Genomic DNA, 22,581 nt, shown 5'->3' on the forward strand with positions numbered 1-22,581 from the left:
GTTGCCAATGGCTGATAGCTCGTACCCAGCTTTCGGGACTTTGATCACAGATCCTTTTCCCAACCCATAGTAAGATGCTATGGTGTCACATCCTGATATGGCATGGGCTGGTAAAAGGTTCTTGACAATTTGTGAATGTTTGGACAGTGTCGCCTGTATGTCCACTATTGCTCTTTCCTTGTGGGGAGATTCCATGATTAGTCGTGCATCCAGTCCTGCCTGATGGTAATGGTGAAGGAGTAGGACGAATACGTCTGTGTCATCAGAAACCACTGAGATTTGTTGGGCTTCTCCAGCACACTCCAGGACTTGTTGGATAATGATGGTGTCAGCTTCTTCCTGCTGATTCTCTAGGTCATATCGGCTCCTTCTTTCTTCCATCCTGATCTCAATAGGGCATGGGTTTTCCCCTGTCACCACCAACTTGTGTTTGTTTGTGCTCCGTAGATGGAACAGCCTGTCTTCTGTCAGTTCCTCACATAATAATCAGTTCAGCTGTTTCTTGTTTTCAATAGATGATAAGACAACCTTCTGGGCTGGTAGCTTTGTTGATAGGAGGAGATTATGTTTCTTGTTGACCACTGTGTTCAATGAAATCAGCAACAGTACCATCAGCTGGCCAGTGTATGGTCCAAAGAAGTGCTGATCCATCAATGACAGTGACATCTGCATCACCTGCATTCCCCTTGAGAACTTCAACCTGGAGTGACTTCTTCAGTGTGGATTTTGCTTTACAAATTCGCATTCCGTCCTCTGTGAACATGGCAGTTGGGACTGGTGCCAGCTCGTAGGCGAGGACGTCCTTCACGTCAACATCACGGTCACTAGAGAACAGTGCAATGGTCCTTGAATATATTACATTTAGGTCATACATTTTGGAGTCACCAACTTGAATGGATTTGGTTGTTACTGCCATGCTCTTCACATTGCTTGAGATGGTGTTGTAAAATCCCTCTGGCCAGGTCTTTTCAAAACGTTCTAACATTGTCTCCCCAATCTTTATGGCACTATCTACATTGACAGTCGGTGGAGCTATTTTGCCATTGGCAATGTTCACAATGCTCTCTCCTGGATGTTCATTGGGATCCAATGGATGGAGGCAGGTGTCAAGTTTCTGACAAAGTCCATCCCTGTCCTTGGTGTCTGCTATAACCCTGGCTTTAGCCTCCTCCTTGTGATAGAGATGCACTTTTGTAGTTGTTGTCTCGTCCTCTTCCATCTCCTTCATGTCTGACTCTATCTTGCAGCAGATGTGGCGGCTCAGGGCCCAGATCTTAAGTGCTTCTGGCTTCAAGGTTATTCCAATGATCCCTCCTGCGCTGTGGCCGTACCTCATGAAAGTGGACTCAATGAACTGGTCAGTCCACAGGCTGTTCCATATTCCCCGAATGTGTCGTGTCACATGTTGCCCCTGGAGAAAATAGCTTTGGACATGTGGAGGAAGCTTCTCCATGGAACGGAGTGAGTACTGTGTTAGAAGGACTGCAAGGGAATGTGTGGACTGCTTCCCATTCTGTGTTGATATATCTGCATCAAAGTTATCCACAATAGCCTGAACTAGGCCATCTTCAGCATTACAAATGCCAGACAACTTTAAATCTGCTACTGCTGCCCGAGATGCTGATTTCTTGAACCTGCGATACTCTGTGTATGAACAAAATACACCATAGGAATACATACTATTGATAAGCTTCTTTGACTCTACTATCTTTCCTGCTAGGGCCATTTGCAAACAAGTGGCCTGAGACTTCAGAGCACTAGTGACAATTGAACCTATGAGAAGTGCAGGAAGGGTATTATCTAGCTTTGGAGACACCTTTGCTAACAACAGCAACAGGAAATCACTCACTGACTCTTTGATCATGTCCTTATTAATGCTGATGTTATACTGTTCCTTGTCCATATCAATGTTGTTAACATCCTGAATGATTTGCTTGCTGGCTTTTGTTGTGATGTTCTCCATGTCATCCTCGTCATCATTCACAAGTCGGAGAGTCTGCGAGGCACAGCTACGAAAAGCAATTATGTCAGCTATCCCAGGCGAGGATAGTACCAAAATATCAGTGTCAAATGTCTGTTGGAGTTTCCTGGTGAGGGACCTCCTAGAAAGTTTATCCCCATTAAGGTCTGTGTAGAGTGCAAACAATTCAATGGAATTCCACATTCTTGATCGGTCAGCTTTCATCTTCTCTACAACTGATGTAAAGGGAGGATTTTCATCAGTGTTCTCTGAACTTCTTGAACTGGCCTGCTCGGGGAGTGATCTATATTGGACAAATCTTTGTCGACAATCAACATGGTACCGGGCAGCTGCAGCATGTAGATCACTAATTGTCCCCAGAAGACGGTGTTGGACAGTTTTCGCAACATCATCATTTCGTGTTTCACATACTTTTAAGAGAGACTTCTTGGTTTCCAGTTCTCGAAATAGGAATGCAGCCCTCCATCTGGAAGGTTTTTTTTTTATCTTTTTGAAGATGACAAAACTCTCCACAGAAAACGCAATGTATGTGAAAATCAAAAAGTCCAGCTGAGTCTCCTGACTGTGAGCGCCTCGTCACCTTGCAAGGCACATTTAAGTCAGCTTCTCCAGCCCTTTGACGTTTGTGACGTTCAATGTGACTTTTTGAAGTGTAACAAGACACACAACTTTTGTGGCATTTCAATATGAACTGGCCGTTACTGTCCAATGTTTCTTCAAGTTCATAGTGTTTTTTATCACCATATACTTTGCTACATTGGATAATGGTAGTAATTCTGGCTGCTCCTGCAGAGACCAATGGTTGTTTCTTTGTTGGGCAGTTGAACCTCCAACTGAAGTAGTACTCATCAAGTGCAGAATCCATAACCAATGTAAACCCTGTAATGAAAATAACAAACAAAAATGGGTTCATTCTCAAATGTGCAATGATACATTGTCACATCATTATGTGTTAACATCTACGTTATTAAATAACTTTCTTACATTTTGTAATGAATTACATATTGTGCAGATTATTTCAAAATGACCATCATATCTCTCACTGTGTGTAAGGACCATCATAATGCAGAGAAACCTGTTATATATTATTATTGACAAATTATTACAATGAAGTGGACAATTTGTTAAATTGTATCATTACATTAAATAATTCAGTGTTGCTACATAATAGAACATAATACAAAGTTACAGCATTTCACCATCATTAGAAAGTGCAAGTGAACTTTTGTTTCACTTCCAATCAGAAATAAGGGGAATATTTAACTTACAGACTGCTTGAAACACCTCTGGCAGGAAGGTCAAGCAGCTTGTAGGCCCTAGGCTTCAGTGGGATCAATCTGAATTATGAGGAAAGGTGCATTAAAGCTCATCTTAATATCCACATACACTCACTCTCTCACTTACTCACTAACGTAGAAACACACACAGTGTGAAATGTGAAAATTTAAACTAGCTAACTGCAGTAGCCAGCTCGATAGCTACTAGCTGAAAGATTACATTTTTTAAATATATTTATATTAAAGCAGAACTATGCAGGATTTCGGCTGTAATTATTGTGGCTCAGAGTCACTGTGATGGTTGAGTGACCTATTATGAGGTGAATGGGGTCTAGGCCAATGCGCTCAACTCCCCCACTGGCTGAAAACCGCACTTGCAAGATCAGTCCTCCGTCTCGGTGTAAATCTCATCAATGGATAGAACTATCGCGAGAAACTGCCTTACGGCAGTACGAGATAAGAACGCAGATGACGTCATGCATGTCATGAATCGTGATTGGTTTGAGTTCGGAAAGTCGGAGGAAACCATGGAAACATGTTTGTACTGATGAAGTTCGGCTTGTGGCTAACACGGAGCTAATGCTAACAGACACACACACACCATGGATCTTTTATAAGATAATGTAATACATCATGACACACACACACACGCCTTCGCGTTTTGGAACCTTTATTCATGTGTGTGTGTATGTCTGTGTCTTTGTCTGTGTGTGGCCGTATTAGCGTTAGCTCCGTGTTAGCATTAGCTCCCTGTTAGCGTTAGCTCCGTGTTAGCATTAGCTCCGTGCTTAGCAAACACCGCTCTCTACCTTCAGCAGTAAACACAAGCACGTGTAGGGAGGGGGTGGAGGAGGTGGGGCGGCGAGTTTTTTTTTTACGACAGTGACATGTGCCTCCCAGAACTGTGGGGGAGCCCCGGAGAGGGAAAAAAAGAGAAACCAACGAAGGAGCGAGCTATTTCCGGCCAAGTTGCATAGTTCTGCTTTAATTATGCAGTCAATTTGTTAAATATGAGTTTAATCAATGATATTATCATTAATACAATCAGTGTTGGGTATAGTTACTTTTGAAAGTAGTTAATTAAGTTACAACGTTACCATCAATTAAAAGTAATCAGTTACGTTACTGCGTTACCTATGAATAAAAGTAACGCGTTAGAGTACTCATGCGTTACCAAAAATGAAATGCCTTTTGCAGCGCCTCGCACATGCTGCAACTTAACTGACAGACACACAGCCTCTTTTAAATGCACGTCCTGACGAATAACATCAGTCATCCAACCAAATTAACTCTACAGGATAACAATAACAGGAAAGACAGTCAGAAATATGCCACATAGCGGGTTTTTTTTTTTTTTTTTGATCGCAGAACTGATCAAAATTCAGGAGTTGCCGTGAATCCCTCTCAGCGGCTTCACTGCTCGATCTGTCTGTCAGTTTGAACGGAGGACTCACGTGTGGAGAGGAGGGAGGCTGGCGAGACGTGAACTTCCTGCCTTGTGTGTAATAAAAGTAAAAAAAAAAAAATGCGGTTAAATGTACTAGTATCACACTGCTGCTACGGCAGCTATGGAGTAGAGATCCAGGGCTGGACCGGGGGAGAACTGAGCTGCCACTCGCCGAGAGGGAGCTGCTGAAAGCAGCAAGCACTGAGAGCCGGCCCGGGCTGCTTGTTGCTGCTGGTGAAGCAGGTCCATACGTGAAGCTGATCTATGGGCCCTTAAATTGGATGTGGATTTTTTGCGGTCGATAGAAGCTTATCACCAACGCAGAGTGCATTTTACCGTTATGCTCTTGTCCTTTTCGCCGTCGAATTGAAACGCACGCGCACACACACACATAGGTAACGTAGGTCAGCAGGGCACAGACGCATCACAGCGCTGCGCCTCGGCTGACAGTACATCCGCAGGTTGCACAGTAGTCTGTCTGACAAAAAGCAGGCTGCAGTCGGGATTTTATTTTCCTTATCCGGCGAAAAGTAACGGATTACTTTAAAAAAAAAAAAACTAAGTTACTGATTGCTCAACTCACGAAACTAACGCGTTACGTTACACGTTACACGAAAAAAGTAATTAAAGTACTCTAACCCACAACACTGAATACAATAGGTAAGAACTTAATACATACCTTCAATCTATGTTGATCAATCTATGTTGACCCTTTGATCATGTTTCTCCAGTAACCGTTGGATAACTGCCAAGTGACAGTTGACCATCAGACCAAACATTCCGTTTTGTTTGATCTGAGGTATAGTGACAATTTTTCGGCCATAGCAAGTGCAATTTTTGTGATAGAAAGGTCATCCTGGGCACAAATTGAAACATACAAACTTGGGAAGTTTTCTATATACATGTGAAGCAGTGATGTTCAAGATAAAGTGGTAGAAAATATCATTTTTGACAAGAATTTGTGAAACGGACAGTGATTTTTTTGTCTTTCTGGGGATATCGACAGTGATTTTTTTTAAACATGATGGCAGCAGGTCCCAGAATCTTATTTTTTTTTACCTTCCCCTATGTTTCATGATACTCCCTGCCAAATATCATACACTCATGACTATTTGTAGTAACTAAATCGGGGCTCTACAGTATTTTTACTGGGATTTTGGCGCTTTGGGCATTAAGGGGTTAATATTTTAAAATGCTCAAGGGATATCACCGGACACCCTCTTGGATTTTGAAGAGGTACCCCTCAGCTACAAGAAACAGCAAAGAAAAAAACTTTATCAGACGAAACAAGGTTCAACCCCATGGCTCCCGGACTAGTAATGCATGTTGGCAGTCAAGTGTCCTCACCCAGCCTTAATTTATCACATAGATTTTATACAAAATCCAGAACTGAGTTTTACAAAAAAAATAAAAAATAAAAAAATAAAATACATGTAAATCATCTGAGAGCCTTACAATAAAAATGAGGAAGGAGAAAAAAAACATCAACATCATCAACAGTGAATGAGTGACACTTAATTCACAGGACAGAGCTACAGTGACTCAAACTCACTGCAGTTACACTGTGACTGTTCTGAGTGATGGAGGAAGACGCCCATGAGGGGGTCTAGCAACCCAAACCATAATAATTTTGGCCATTTTAAATGTAGTAAAGCAAATAATGTAATAACTTGTAAATAACATTTTTTTGGCCAATAATGCAATAAATTATTACATTATTGGCTGGTTATTAAGTTAATTTTGACATTGTAATAACTGGAGCCGATAATGTAATAATATATTTATCACTATATTGTTTTTTAAATTTATTTTCAGGGTAGAAGATGTCACAGTTGTGAAACATTTGGAGTCCTGCGTTGTGTAGCTGTGTCTCATCTACACTGAGAAGTAAACTCCTACCATGCTTCATGATAAATGTAATTTGCTTGGCCATTTCTCATTTGCAAATGGAGGAAGTAAGCATAGTAGGCTGTCAACAACCTTGTTGTAACACAGAGGCTGTAACATATGGACATCTTCTACCCTGAAAATAAAAAAATAAATAAAGTGATACATATATTACATTACTGGCACCAGTTATTACATTTTCAAAGGGGCTTTCAATACTAGGCCTATGGCTCAAACATTTTATTACATTATTGCCAAGTTATTATGTAATTGGCTTCATTACATTTAAAATTATTTAAAATGGCCAAAATTATTACATTATTGTCCACTATTACGTGTTGGGTTGCTACAGGCTCGGTGTAATTTTTGGTTTATTTGAACATCAGGGCCACATGTTGAGTTCAGTAACTTCAGACCCTGACCTGGTTCCTCCCTGTCCAGTCTGTGCTACTAGTGGTGTGTTTTGTTTTGCATTAAGTGTCCTACAATAACAATAACAAAAGGCATGCAAGTTGGGTGCTTCATATCACGTAGGCTATGCAGCCATATTTGTGTATGGGTATCCTAGCTATCTTTGTGCTATAGGGATATTCTTTACACTAATCTTAAATCCAGTTGAGTCATTACACAGCCTTTATTTACAATAACTTTAAAAATCATGTTTCATAGCAACTTTGAGGACATTTCCAGACTTTATCTTAAAAAAAAACACAATTTTGCTTGTGTCCATTTAATATATTGGGCTAAAAGTGTATTTATTTTTAATCTGGTCACCAAATGCTTGGCATACCAGTTTATCCTTTTAATTCTGAAACCATACATACCTCATATGTTAAAATTGGATAATCTAATCAAAAGTTGTAGCGGTTTACATATTTTGCAGCGCCCCCTAGAGGCCATTTTCAATCTGTGTGTTTGACACTCGGACTCAAATTGCTCTAAAGACCCTAAACTTTAACCTGGAAGTGAAAACCAAACTTTAACACCAATTTGAAATGACTGAGCCTTAAACGACCCCACTATCCTGCATATCTGCAGTGAATGTGTTGGTTTCATTTGCTTGTGTTTTTTTTTTTTTTCTAAGCTGAACTGTTTTGGGCTCTCTGGGCCTGAGACGACTGTAAACAGAGTGAATGAGTTTTGTGCAGCTGGAGGATGACGAGCTGCTGAGGTCATGCAGGAGCTCGGTGGTGTGAGGTGCGAGCCGGGGGGGGGGGGTTACCGGGGTTACTCGGTGCAGCAGCATTGACCCAGATCTGAAGCAGGTGAGTGGGTCAGATGTGTGAGCAGAGGGATTTCACTCTGGATCCAGACTTACTCCTTTATCTCAGGATATTTTTACTCTGATTATCTCACAGCACTTGAGGCTCCTGTCACAACTCTGTTGACGGACTGAACAGAACGTCTCTGCTGAGCAGCATCAGCCACGTCCACTATAACTCAACACCAGGTGTGTTAGGTGATTTAGGTTATATGGAGTCTCAGTGAGGACAGGTGAATGGATGAATATTTCATCAGGCCCAACAGCAGGGCAGATGTTTTCACATATTCAGTGAAAAATCTCAACATCTGTTAAATCAATGTCAGAATAAAAAAAAGGGTTAGGGTTAAAAACACAGTGGCCAATGAGTACTCACACGTCTGCAGCTGTTATAATAATAATAATAATAATAACATTTTATTTGAATAGGGACAGCGCATATTGATGAACATTGGTATATTAAAAAAATACTGCAGTAAATATGCCCGATTATATGCCCGCTAATTTACATCCGTCGTCCCTAATAAATTATTATATATATATATATTATTTATTATATAAGGCACAACATCTGCACTAACTGACATTTTATGAACTGTATTTCTTTTATATGAGTGTGTGTGTGTGTGTGTGTGTGTGTGTGTGTGTGTGTGTGTGTGTGTGTGTGTGTGTGTGTGTGTACATATATATATGGTGATAGTTTGTATATGTGTATATATATAGGTATATTTTATATTTTATTTTATTCTTTTATATTATTGTTACATCTGTCTACATTAGCTAAGTGCTTTCTTTCAGAATGTTTGGAGCAGCTGACAGATTAATTTCCTTCGGGATTAATAAAGTATCTATCTATCTATCTATCTATCTATCTATCTATCTATCTATCTATCTATCTATCTATCTATCTATCTATCTATCTATCTATCTATCTATCTATCTATCTATCTATCTATCTATCTATCTATCTATCTATCTATCTATCTATCTATCTAATAAATAAACTGTTTTCATATCAGAAACAATGATGAAATGTGTGAGGTAAACAGATGAATAAAGTGAGAGAGACAGCATCAGTGAGACAGACAGCTGACAGACAGGCAGCTGACAGACAGACAGACAGGCAGCTAGACCCAGTTCTGCAGCTCTTATGAAACAGCAGATGTAGGTGAGACTGATCTGAGCTGCCTGTACGTCTGAGGTGAGATTAGAACACTGTGTGTGTGTGTGTGTGTGTGTGTGTGTGTGTGTGTGTGTGTGTGTGTGTGTGTGTGTGTGTGTGTGTGTGTGTGTGTGTGTGTGTGTGTGTGTGTGTGTGAGTGAGTGTTTGCTTCATCTTGCGGTGTCAGAAAGTGCAGCTTCAGCACCCCACCCCCTTACACACACAGGCAGCAGGTGTGTGTGTGTTAATCCTCAGCTCTCTCTGTGTGTGTGTGTGTGTGTGTGTGTGTGTGTGTGTGTGTGTGTGTGTGTGTGTGTGTGTGTGTGTGTGTGTGTGTGTGTGTGTGTGTGTGTGTGTGTGTGTGTCTCCTTAACAATAGTCACATTTCTCTTCTGCTGTTGTTTCATCTGCTCACATTCAACATGACTCTGTGAAGACGTCGTACAGACACACAACAGCAGGTCAAAGACTGGACACTGAACAGTGAGTGGAGCTGTCAGCTTCCTGCACAGTCATTTTACCTGACATTTTGCATGACAGTTGTTATTACATAATATATATTATATAATAATAACTTCAATTTCAACTTCAACAACTTTATTTGTCCCCAATGGGGCAATTCATTTGCAGGAGTGGGGAGTATAAAACAACATACAAACACAAAACACAAATGACAGTAGCCTAATACAGATAAAAAAAAAATTAAATTAAAATAAAACACTGATATAAACAGTGGACATTATGCAGATCTTGACAGTCATAAAGCAATAAATAACTGATAAAAATGTATCACACTGTGCTGTTGCTAAACCAAGATGGCCAAAGTGCTCTGTAAGTGCAATAAGCTACATCCTCCTCTTAGAGTTAAGGGGGGAGACAGCAGTTGGGATGAAAGATTGTTTATATCTGTTGGTTTTGATTGGTGGAAGTCTGAAAAGGGAACCAGAAGGAAGAAGCTCAAATTGTTGATAAAGTGGATGGGAGCTGTCAGACACGATGGGTTTTGCTTTATTGTACAACCTTTTGTTGTCCATATCCTGCAGGGTTTCCTGGTCCATGCCAGTTATTTTTCTGCAGACATTGACCACTATAGACAATCATTTTTTTCTTTTTGATATTAAGAGATTGAAACCAACAGATAAAAGAAAAAGTCAGCACAGACTCAACAAACTAAGGAACGATGAAACATGTTCAACCTGGAATTTCCTAATGCACTGAGTCAGTGTTACACTCAAAGGTCAGTTTTTTGTCAAGAATATGTGGCCATTTATTACAGTGTAAACAGGAGAAGATTGTTAACAGGTTACACTGATCCTACTGTTTTCAGGTTGTTCATTTGTCCGAATACAATACACAACATGAGGGAATTCAGATTTAACACTAAATGTTTATTTGAGTTCAGTGATGAACTAATTACAGTAGATTTTGGTGGTCAAAGATCAATTAAGATAAATATCTTAATTGATTAAGATTCTTTTTTAAATAATGTAATATAACTCTTATATATCAAGGGAAATTCCCTGATATTATATAAGAGTTATATGGGTTATATTCTCTGTTCTATATATTTGACATTTGAATCTTTATTTATACGATCACGATAGACTCAGACGGAGCTGTCTTGTCAATTGCAATGTAGTTATTGTCTTTTCAGTTGTTGTAAATTATCTAAAGCATGCAAGCAGTGTTTCATGCCAGTGTGTGTGTGTTGTCCAGAGTAAATGTGTACTCTTTTATTGTCACTATGTAATCTGTTTGGATCCCAGGAAGAATACTGTAGCTGATGGGGATCTTAATAAACACACAAACAAACTTTAACACATGAGTCATTCATCATAAAAGACACATTTTTTTTTAAAGGTTTATTTAGAATGGGACCTCACATATTCATGAACATACAAAAAAAACAATTAATTGCTGTAAATATGTCGGATTTAGCTGGAAGCTAATTTCCATCCGCAGTCCCATGACACATAATTAAATAAAATTACACTCAGACATTTAAAACGATAGACATTTATGAAGAGGCTTTAAGAATACATTAATCATGATGATTTAAGTGTCTGGTGATGAGTTCAGGCTCAACTGCCGTGTTGGGTCTTTGGTTTTACTACTAACACTCTTTTCTATACAGTCTATGTACCAGATACAAACACTGACACACCTGCTGCGATTACTGCTGCTCAGCTGTGATTGGCCGCTCACAAGCTGGAGGAGGGGCTCGTTGGAGAGTCAGTCAAATAAAAACATAGTTTATTTTGATTTTAACCCACTTGTTTCAGGTTCTACAGGAACTGATGCTGTGACGTCAGCACACATCTGCTGTTTAACCCAGCTCTGCTTCTCTGTTTGCTGTAAACACACACACATACACACACACACACACACACACACACGGACTAAACACATTAGTTGTGTGTGTTTTCTCTGCATGCACCTCGTGTTTCCTCTGCTCTGTGGCTGGTGTGTACTTCAAGGTCCGGAGGAGAAAGGAGTTGTCCGGCTCAGCTGCAGCCAGGCTGCCGTGGCCCGTGGCCTACATCTGTCACTGTCCAAATCAATAGGGATGATAAAAGAAGAAGGAGTCAATCCTCTGTGTAGAGCAGTGATGCTGCATGCTGATTGGCTCATCCTGCGGGCCCAGCCCCTCCCCTCCTCTGTGATGACATGATGAACAGATAAATAACAGCACAGGCGCCTCTGAGCTCAGATATCTGTTCAGATCCAAACACCCACCATCATCATCACCATCTTCTTGTCTTCTCTCTGCATGAGGTCACGGGGACTTTTCACTCTGTTTATCATTTTTCCATTGGACCTTAAAGTACCCCTGTTTGACTGACCGAACGACAGTGAATGCATCACTGAGGATTGTTCAGGACTCTTGGGGTTTTTCCAGGTGGGACTTGTCAGATTCTGGAGGAGCCGTGCTGCAGATTTGTTCCGTCTTTAAAGCTGTCGAAGCTGATCTGGGATCAGGTTCAGGATGGAGATGAAGGCCTTCAATCTGACCGATGACTATCCCCTCCTCAGCACACAGCGGTGAGAAACTCACTCCATTCACTTCTGTCTTTATTTTGATTTTCAGTACACATGTGGGAGACATGAAACAGAACACACATGAAGACAGAGGTGTGAACAACCAACCCAAACAGAATATTACATCACTTTGTTAATCATTAGGAGAGAAAAAAAGAAAGAAAGTTTAGTCACTGACAGTAACTGAAGTTGTAACATGGATAAATTCTAAGTGAATTTCTCGGTGGCTCTGACCTTCTGTTAAATAAACGTGTCAGTTCATCCATTTTTCCGACTGCTGATCCAAGTCCAGGTTGAGTTTCTTCAGACATGACTGAAAAATTCAATTCAATCAATCTTTATTATTCCCAAAGGTCAATTCTCTGTGCAGCAAGTGGTCAACACAAGTCGAGCACAGATACAGACCACGCAGCAACATGCAAAATCACAATGATGCAAATGTTACAAATAAATAAATAAATACTCATACATATAGTGGGATAGATAGGTAGAGAGAAAAAAAAAACTAGTTCAGTAACGTGTAGAAAAAACACGTGACACAAACGTCAGCAAAGTAGCCTAACGCACTTGGGAAATAAGTTTTCACATTGACGTCCGTAAATGACTTAATGTGGAAAAAGTGAACCTGCAGAAACCACATCAGCTGTAAAAAAAAAAAAAAAAAAAAAATGAAGCATTGGTAAATAACACAGGGAAAACACCTGAGACAGGACACACTGTCACTTCTTAAGGTCCAACAGTTTCTATTCAATTCAAAGAAGTTTATTTTTCTGTTAGGAACGTTGTCTGCGGAGAGCTACAGCGACGTATTAAACAAAATGAATACAAATAAATAAATACAAATGTTAAAATACAAATACCAATGTTAAAAAGAGAGAAAAAAACACACCTCACAACCTTTCAACACTGAGACGCAGAGATTTGTCAAAGTGTGAACAACCTGTGTTTTAACCAAACCCAAGAGGTGAGGCAGGCTGGACTGAACCTCCACACAAACAGTATGAAGATGAATTCACATGAATATAGGCTACATGTGTACATAAGCAGCTATCCTCTACCTTTTCTGATGAAGCTGATTGTGTTCCCATAGGGACAGCAACAACAAAAACACAAACCACATCCCGTGTAAACAAACACTGTGCTAACACCATGTTAAAAACCACGTTCAGTTCGATAAAGACTTGATCCTTAGAATCAGCAGATAATAGTTAATCCTGTGGAGAGAACATCGAGTGATGATGAATCACAGCAGTGACTGTTCCTCCTGATGATAATCTGCTTCCTGTCGGACAAGGTGCACACGTAGAGGCCTGAGACTTATAGTTTTTCTTTTTAGTTAGGATGCTCAGTGCAGAGTTTCCACATGCGTGTGCAATGAAGAAATGCTTGCTGCTGGTAATTGCAAAGAAGAACAGCTTACACATAGTCGCTCACATATAGGCTGCTATTTTGCACAACATGTTGGTTCACATGTTTCTTTTCTTTTTTTTTTTAAGTATATTTTTTTGGCTTTTGCCTTTTGCCTTTATTAGATAGGACAGTTGAGAGTGTGACAGGAAATGGGAGGCAGAGAGGGGGAATGACACGCAGGATAGGGCCGTCCGCAGCGAGGACCACAGCCTCAACACATGGGGCCGGTGCTCTACCAACTGAGCCAAACACTGCCCCACATGTTTCTTTTTTACTCAAAGGCCTTTAAGTCATTTCCTCCATCACCTCAGCAGCTGGTTTAATTCTCCTCTTCTTCCTCCTCAGCCTCTTGGACTCCTCTCCCTCCTCCTCCTCCTCCTCCTCTCCTGCTGATGAGGCCCAGTCTCCGGCCTCCTTCTTCCATTCCTCTCCTCTCAGTCCGTCCTTCCCACTGGACGCCTCGCTCGCCCTCAGCCCTTCACACCAGAGCTTCCTGCTCCCCAGCCCGGCCTCCTCCTCCTCCTCCTCCTCCTCCTCCTCCTCCTCCTACAGCCTCCTCTGTGGAGCGCCCGAGCCCGACTCCCCGTCGGGGTCTAGTTCCAGCGGCGGAAGCGTCGGCGGCAGCGCCGTGGTGACGGAGGCCTCGCTGCGGTTTGCTGCGTCGCACCGGGACTCGTTTTCAGCACAGGTGAAGAATCACACAAAGAACAGGCTACAGTATGTCAGGTTTAGTGTAAACATTTTGACGCACTGAGCCACCCATACAGTACTTCAGCAGCTGATTTAACTATAGGCATACACTTAGTCCACTGGTCCCCAGCCTACAGGGTTGGGCCACTAAAGGTCACCACCTATAGGAGGACAAACCAGGTTCTGATAAACAAAATTTTTAAAAAAAAGTTAAAGTTTTTAAGTTAAAAAAAAACTTTAATACTGATTTAACTCATTGATCCTCAAACATCTATGAAAAGAGAAAAACGATGACCACAGCAACTCAGAGTCTGAACTAACAGGAAGTAGAAGAAACCAAATGTTTTCTTGGTCAGACTGATAGTCTTCAATCATTGGACGGCTGGATGTTTAACCGAGGAACCTCATGGAGACTGTGTGTTGGATTTCATCAACTCATTTTAGTGTCAAATCTTAAAGGGATAGTATCTTTTTTTTTTAAAAGTGGGGTTGTATGATCTACAAATAGTCCCTAAGTACTTTAATTGCAGTAGAAGACTCTCTACACTCCTCCCGTTAGCAACGCCAGCCCATAGCCCTGCCCAGAGATTTACAATATACATTGTTGTGAAAGGACCCAAAGAAACGGCCTATTTTCACGGCCTAAAAGAGGTTTTACGTGAAAAAAATACACAGTTCCATTGTTCACTATTATATAATTTTTTCCAGCCCTTCAAAGTGCAGGAAAAACACAGTTTTTATTTGGACCTAACCAACTCACGTATCCCTCCGCCCAGGGTTAGCGCCTGCTGATCAGCAGTTGGTTAGGTCCAAATAAAAACTGTGTTTTTCCTGCACTTTGACGGGCTGGAAAAAATTATATTATAGTGAACAATGGAACTGTGTATTTTTTTCACGTAAAACCTCTTTTAGGCCGTGAAAATAGGCCGTTTCTTTGGGTCCTTTCACAACATTGTATGTTGTAAATCTCTGGGCAGGGCTATTATGGGCTGGCGTTGCTAACAGGAGGAGTGTAGAGAGTCTTCTACTGCAATTAAAGTACTTAGGGGCTATTTGTAGATCATACAACCCCACTTTAAAAAAAAATGCTACTATCCCTTTAATGTGTCAGCTGATGATGGACATGCAGGGTCATGCAAAAGTTTGGGCACCCCTGGTCAAAATGTTTGTTCATGTGAACAGTTCAAGCAAGTGGAAGATGAAATGATCTCCAAAAGGCATAAAGTTACAGATACAGTTTAAACAATGTAACATATTTTTATTTTCATCTTTTACATTTTCAAAATGTAAACTATCACAGTGTTTTAATAGTAAATATCTTGTCTGATTCCTTGGTCAAAGTCAAAGAGCTCAAGTCTCCTGGGTTTCCCATTCTTCTGCTGCTGCTTTGTTTCCCTTTTTCACTCTAAAACTGTAGAAAACTAAAATAATACACTGATATTGATTCAAATATTGCAAAAGAGTGTTTCATGTTTAACTTTATGCCAAGATTATGACCAGGGATGCCCAAACTTTTGCATGATGCCACTGTATAGCAGAGTGAGGAGTGAGCCATACTATCATGCATCGGGTTCAGCTCTCAACAGCCTTGTGTTTTCTCTGTGTAGGTGGACTCCATCCTGAGGGGGGACTACCTGACACCCATGGGTGCTGTGGGGCCCAAAAGGCTGTGCCTGGTGTGTGGAGACTTTGCATCTGGTTTCCACTACGGCGTGGCGTCCTGCGAGGCCTGCAAGGCTTTCTTCAAGAGGACCATACAAGGTGGGGACGATCAGTCGACTGTGGCCGCGTGTTCTTTAATAAGTGGGTTAACGAGCAGAGCCGATCAACACATTGATCGGTGTGAGAAACGCTCAGCTTAATAACATCAGCTGCTAGTTTCTGACTCAGTTGGGAACCAGCTCTCCACTGCTCATCAATATCCTGTTAACAGGATGATGCAGTTTAAGCCCCAATGAACACTTGTGGGGAGGTGGAGGGGGCAGTGGAGGGGAGGGGGGGTGAGGGAAGGGGGTCAGGACTGGACTGGACAGACTATTTTATAGATTTCTGTGAGAATAGACAGGATGACAACACACAGTCAAACTGAGAAGACACAATTCAGTTTGTAATTCTCATCATACTTATTGTGCTAAAAGTGTGTGGTAAATGTTGTTCTTGATTTATCTAAATTAAATTGTTTGTGGTCACCTAGGCAACATTGAGTACAGCTGTCCGGTGATGAACGAGTGTGAGATCACCAAGCGGAGGAGGAAAGCCTGCCAGGCCTGTCGCTTCCAGAAGTGTCTCCAGGCCGGGATGATGAGAGAGGGTACGTCACACTCACATCGCTCATAGACACCAGTGGTGTCCACAAAGACACTGAGAGATAAAAAGAGACTCAAAAATCAGCAGAACGAGGCTTGACATGATTAAAAGAGACGTAAAATTCAAATCAACCAACCAAAGAAGCTAACTCTTTAAAGATCCCATATTATACTCTTTTTACTCAATTTCACTCAGCTGTCAGACGTCCAACTAAACTGTATTGTAAATGTATTGCCCCAAACTGATCCGTGGTCCTGCATGTCGGCTGTCTAAAAGTCGCTCAAATGAGCTCTGCTGAGAACAAGCTGTTTCTGTGCCTGCACCTTTAAGTAACATGGTTACGGTACACGGCAAAGATTATTACCACTTTATGACTTAAAATTGGTCGGTATTTCATCAATTTAGCTCAGGAGTTTCTTGCTGTGCACTGCAGCCATAGAAATAGACGTGGTAGGCGTTTTATCGCGCTAAGGCTGCAGAGTTGATGCAGGACCCGTTTGCTTTCCTCATTCTAGAAGTTGGTAGGGAGGATCAGTTTATGTAGCTGTATGTAGAGACCAGAAAAAAACAGTTTTTCATAATATGGGACCTTTAAACTGCCTCCCTGTGGTTCAGGTGTTCGTATGGACCGGGTCAGAGGAGGACGGCAGAAGTACAAGAGACGAGTGGAGACGGGACTGAGTTTTTACGCCAAAGGCCCGTACAGTCACCCCGTCAGCAGCCGTGAGTTCACATCACGCTTCATCAGTTGTTTTTTTTGTTTGTTTCATTCCAACCTGGTGTGAGCGGGAGTCTGGAGAGTTGGACTATAATTATGGCCTGTCTTTCTGTCTTTCAGGAAACAAGGTGATTTCCCACCTGCTGCTGACGGACCCGGCCCCCCTGGCGGCCAATCAGGACGAGTCCAGCAGCGACGGCAGCCTGCGGACCCTGCTGACCCTCTGTGACCTCCTGAACCGGGAGCTGCTGGTTCTGATCGGATGGGCCAAACTGATCCCAGGTACTGTAGCTACCCACTGTCCCCGACAGATAGTTTTAGCTGCGGAACAACCACAAAGCAACACACACATACTGCATTTAGCAGAAAGCTACATGAATGAATGAATGAATGTATTTTTATTTTCGAACATGTATAAAAAAATATATGTGACTATTTGTACATACAAAATAAAGAAAAGGAAAAAAAAAATAGAGCCATGACATAACAAAACACAGCATATTGTTCGAAAAAGGAGTAGGAAGAAGTAAACAACTTTTTAATTTCCCACCCCTTTTTAACTATTCTTCAGTTTGTAACTACATAATACATAATACCGATATAAATATATACCATATATATACACACATAATAATTATCTCAATCCTAAATAATATAATACACCTATATAAATATATACCCTAAATACACATCATAAATATCTGTATAAATATAGAATTCCAAATATAAAAATATACTACATAGATATCCTTATAAATATAAATATATATATATAAACTATCCCAAAATTAAATATATACCATATATACCCTATACTAAGTTAGTTACGATATAATGATCAACACTATTCTATGAAGCGGTTATTAGGTCGACTGTTACACCTTTCTTTGTCCCGCCCCCACCAGGATTCTCTGGGCTCTCATTGGTCGATCAGATGTCGCTGCTGCAGAGCGGCTGGATGGAGGCGCTGCTGGTCGGCGTGGCGTGGCGCTCCCAGGCCGGGGTCGGGGCCGGGGCCGGGGAGGAGCTCGTGTTTGCCGGGAACCTGCGGCTGGACGCGGGTCAGTGTCGAGCCGCGGGATTGGCCGACCTGTACGAGGCGCTGCGCCACCTGACGGCTAAATACCAGGCGATGAACCTGAGCCCCGAGGAGGTGGTGACGCTGAAGGCCATGGCGCTCGCCAACTCTGGTACATTGCACACATACACACACACACATACACATGTTATATTAGATAAACGTCTTTATGACAATACACACTAGAGCTCATGGGAAATGCAGTCTTCATTCTGGCAAAATACTACCGCTTTTGTCCACAGGGGTCGCCAAAATCAACACAAAATGAAAGTTCTTTGTAGATGCTTTAAAGGGGAACTATGCAGGTCTGGTCACTTTTCCTCTGTTTTGCTAACCCTCCTCCTGGCCATGTGCATTAATTTGTTTTCAATGAAGCCGGCGAGAAATCAATCAATCAATAGAGCGGTGGATAACGTTATCATATACGTTGTTACAACATGTATTCTCTAGTTTTATCAGCCATAAATAAGAGATTGGGACACCAGGTCGGAGGCTCTGATCTTGTAAGGTTGGTTTTCAGCCAAGAGACGCTAGTTGGAAGACAGAGAGCCTCCATTCTCAAGTCACAGGTTATTTATTTATTTAACGATCACAATTACTCCAAAGCTGCTTAATTAAGGTAAAAATCCATCATAATTCCTCTTTAATGAAAGGAGGTGAAACAATACAGCAGATACCTGACCCTGTGTGGTTCATATTGCACCAGGGCCGTTGTATAGGGGAGAAAGGTGATGATAACTCTAGGGGCCCAGCGCCCAGTGGGGCCTATAAAAAACCCCAGTAGTCTAATCTTTGTATGACTGATTTATTATTTATTTAGACCCTGACTAATACTCATAGTACACTGTAAAAACTCAACATCTTTCCAAGAATATTTGTCTTATTTCTTGTCCAAATGTCTCATTTCTAGTCAAAACTAATCTCTTTCCACTTAAAATAAGACTCATTACCTAAAAATTAATTTGTTTTTAGATAATTTTCACTTAAATTCACAATAAATAGAAAATAGAAAATAGAAAAATCTGCCAGTGAAAGTAAGTTTTTTGTGCTTGTAATAAGAAAGATAAACTTGCTCCACTATCAGATTTTTTCTACTTATTCCAAGTGAAAATCTGCTTGAAAGAAGTAAAAAGTGCCTAAAAACAAGCTACTTTTAATATGATGAGTCTTATTTTAAGTATAATGAGATTTGTTTTGACTAGAAATTAAATTTTGACTAGAAATAAGACAAATATTCTTGCTAAGATACTTGAGTTTTTGCAGTGTAATGCTGCATTAGCATCAAAACAAAGAAGGCTAAATAAAAAACGATAATACATACGTGGTCTAAGAAAAAAAAAGGAAAAGTTAGGGGGAGGGGCCCACTTTAGTATTCTTTAAGGGGGCCCAGAATTCCTAGCAACGGCCCTGTATTGCACTGAATGAACTACAACGTATCACTACAACAGCTGATGAGAGAAAAGAGTCTTTGGCCCCCTGAGGCCCCCCGTGTAGATCTGCCCCTGACAAACTGGCACTGTTAAAACAGAAACAGCAGCATGGACACTGATATTGATTTACAATTACAATGGAGGAGAAGTTGGGCTCATTTTGGGAGGGGAAGGCATGATGGGAGCGAGTCGTATTGATCCCAGAGGAGTGGTTATTGATATTGATCAGTGGCTGCATGGGGGCTGAAGGTTCACTGTATTGATTAGTTCCAGAAATGTACTTTTTGTTTTGTTTTGTTTTGTTTTTTGGGGAGAGGAGTCTTTGTGTTCTCTCTCTGGTGTTTTTCTTTTTGAGAGCAGTTGAGATGTTCACCGTGTGGCTTCAGTGGGGAACGATAAAACAGTGGCAACAATGCTAACAGCTAATCAGTAACATCTGACTGTATTAAATGTAAATACCCGTGATGAAGCAGTTCATGATGGGACACTGACGAGTACCTCCAGCTGAAGTCTGGTCAGTCTCCCACTGTCTGAGCCTCAGATCAATAAACTGTATTGATAGACGCAGTTTTGGATCTATAAACTGTTAAGTGTCAGCTAGAGGACACAGACACAGGATGTATGTGTGTGTGTGTGTGTGTGTGTGTGTGTGTGTGTGTGTGTGTGTGTGTGTTTTAATGTAATTCAGTCTGATGCGTGTCTTAGTTTCTCTGCTCGGCCCATTAAATGGCCTAAACATCAATAGTTTACACAATAGAAGATGATGCTCGTGTGAGTGTGACACAGACACCCACAGGCTGACTTTGACCTTTGTTTTTCTCTCCTACTTGACCTTCCCCTGACCTCTCTGTCTCTTCAGACCAGCAAATCTGATGTTTCTAGTTGTTGTAGAAATGATGGAGAGGTGAAAGGTGTTTATTTTAAATTAAAATGTCATCAAGCATAGCTATTTTTTATTAGAGTGTTTAAAAAACCCTGAAACCAGTGATTCTTCAACCTGTTTGTCCACTGAACTGTAACATCAAAACATTTTGTTACACTCTTTTTTCACAAACAGCTGAACTTTAATAATTTAAAGTATTTTTTTATTATGACATTAAAGGTAGCCTACAGAGATGGACAGAGTACTCGACCCCAGTACTAAACTTGAGTAAGAGTAGGACTACTGGTCAAAATTGACTCCGTTACAAGTAAAAGTAGCTCAGTCGACATGTTACTTGAGTAAGAGTAAAAAAGTACTTGCTTTTAAAGGTACTTAAGTATCCAAAAGTACATGCTTTTAAATTTACTTTAAGTAAAAGTAAGAGCAAATTTCTTATTTTTCACATCAATGAATTACTATAATTTTTCTAAATGAATGTAAGGAGCGTTTAACTCTTGTTAGTGAGAATGAACTCTTTGAAAGCAGCTGCACTGATGTGCTGCTTTAGGGGTTAGGGTTTCCTTCTCTGACAAACACAGCTCGTGTTCAATAGGATTTTAGAAAAAAAAGGGAAAAAAAGAGCAGACCTGAAAGTAACAAGTACTTTTCAGCTTTCCTAGAAATTAACTTGAGTAAAAGCAAAAATATTTGTCTTGGAAATGTATTCAAGTAAGAGTAATAAGTACCAAAGAAATCTAATACTCAAGTAAAGTCCAAATTTTACAGTACTCAAGTAAATTTACTCCGGTACTGTCCCACCACTGGTAGCCTATAATATGTAGGAATTACCGCACTGCTAGATATATATGCATATTGGAACATATTCTTGATGTTGCATTCACGTGAAATCGGGCAGACGTCAGACAGACGTCAGACAGACAACAGACGCTGCATGTAACAGGATAAACAAGCGTCTATGTAAACAAGTGGTCCGCCAGCACGAGGCAAAACAATACAGGTGTGACAATATGTTTATCTCCTCATTGGATAAAGGTTGTAGGATACAAGGAAAGTTTTCTCCTCGGCTCAGAGCAGAGCAGAGTGACTGACAGACCCGTGTTTCAGACCAAACACTCTATAGAAGTGATTGCTGTCGGAAGATAGAACTATTTAAGACTTATATTAACACAAACATTCACCTTACTTCTGCTTTAAGGACCTGAGTAGTCAGTGATTCCTAACATCCTGTGTGTGTTGTGTTGTGTGACAGATGCGGAGCCGGTGGACTGTGCGGACTCGGTGCAGAGGTTTCAGGACGGGCTCCACGAGGCGCTGCAGGAGTACGAGTCGTCCCGCCGGGAGCAGCACCGGGCGGGTCGGCTGCTCATGACCCTCCCCCTGCTGCGGCAGACGGCCAACCGAGCCGTGCAGGCCCTCCTCCGCCTGCACCGCCAGCGCCGCGTCCCGCTCCACAAACTGCTGCTGGAGATGCTGGACGCCAAAGCCTGAAGGTCTCCTCTGTCTGTCTGCCTGTCTGTCGTGTCAACCGTGAGACCAAAACCCAGGACCCAGGACCCCGGCCCGTGGACCGAGGGCCGGGCCGGGCCGGGGTCAGACTGATGCAGCCGCAGCTTAGAACCAGACCTGCAGCTCCACCTCATGTTACAGGTAGATGAAGAAGAACCATGTAGTAAGTTAGTTAGCTGGACTCGCTGACTTACATCACAACACAGTTTGTTTAGGCAAGGCAAAGGAAAAGGCAAGGTGATTTTATTTGTATAGCCCGTTTTTACCAACAGTTTGTCTCAAAGGGCTTTACATGGCATCGTAACAACATCCTCTGTCCTTAGACCCTCACATCCACTGAGGAAAAACTCCATGGAAAACCCTTTTAACAGGGAAAAATCATTGGAGAAACCTCAGGGTGAGCAACAGAGGAGGGATCCCTCACCCAGGACGGACAGACGGGACATAGATGTTGTTACAGACAAGAAAACAGTTTACAGTTTATGACACAGAATGTGCGAACTTT

The 22,581-nt window shown here is 41.4% G+C and overlaps 1 pseudogene across 1 annotated transcript; it reads left to right on the forward strand.

Moving 5' to 3' along the window:
* Positions 1-12,001: 12,001 nt before the first annotated feature.
* LOC310996388 (steroid hormone receptor ERR1-like) lies at positions 12,002-22,058 on the forward strand (annotated as a pseudogene). The gene is made up of 7 exons: positions 12,002-12,057; positions 13,810-14,152; positions 15,762-15,915; positions 16,349-16,465; positions 17,077-17,461; positions 18,085-18,369; positions 21,820-22,058. The product of its transcript is annotated as a steroid hormone receptor ERR1-like (transcript).
* The last annotated feature ends 523 nt before the right edge of the window (positions 22,059-22,581 follow it).

Source organism: Trachurus trachurus, assembly GCF_905171665.1.
Source record: "Trachurus trachurus genome assembly, chromosome: 13".
Lineage (NCBI taxonomy): Eukaryota > Metazoa > Chordata > Actinopteri > Carangiformes > Carangidae > Trachurus > Trachurus trachurus.